The sequence below is a fragment of the Marmota flaviventris genome, chromosome 1, assembly GCF_047511675.1.
Source record: "Marmota flaviventris isolate mMarFla1 chromosome 1, mMarFla1.hap1, whole genome shotgun sequence".
Lineage (NCBI taxonomy): Eukaryota > Metazoa > Chordata > Mammalia > Rodentia > Sciuridae > Marmota > Marmota flaviventris.
Genome location: NC_092498.1, coordinates 123,395,404 through 123,395,923, shown reverse-complemented (window position 1 = coordinate 123,395,923; position 520 = coordinate 123,395,404).

Below are 520 nucleotides of genomic sequence, written 5' to 3'. Positions count from 1 at the left end.
ATGCAAGAATATTGAGAGGAGAAATGAAGATGTTGTGAGGTGTAAACTAATCAGTGGTTAATCCAATGATATAGGTGGTAACTATATGCAGGTAGACTATGGCTGAATGAAGTTGTCACTGTGGATGAGAGTTTGGGGTTTATATTTTGTTTTTGTTCTCTCAAGAGACTGAAGTCTCTCTGCTTCCTGATTCTAATTATTCAAGATGCTTTCCTTTTCTATGTCATTCAGCCATGATATTCTGCCTCAGTTTGGCCCAGAGCAATTGAGATGGCCTTATGTGAACTGACAACTCTGAAAACCTAAGTAAAAAAAAAATGTCCTCTAATTTATTCTTGTTGGGTTTTTCATCACACCAACAACATACCTGACTAATCATTGATTCAGGAAGGCCACACTATACTCAGAAAGCTACTCTATGCTGCTAAATTCCATGGTAAATATCCTGATGCCCCATCTAGTACCACTCATTCCTTGCATTTGGCAGAATGAAAATAGACCCAGACTTCCTAGTTATTCT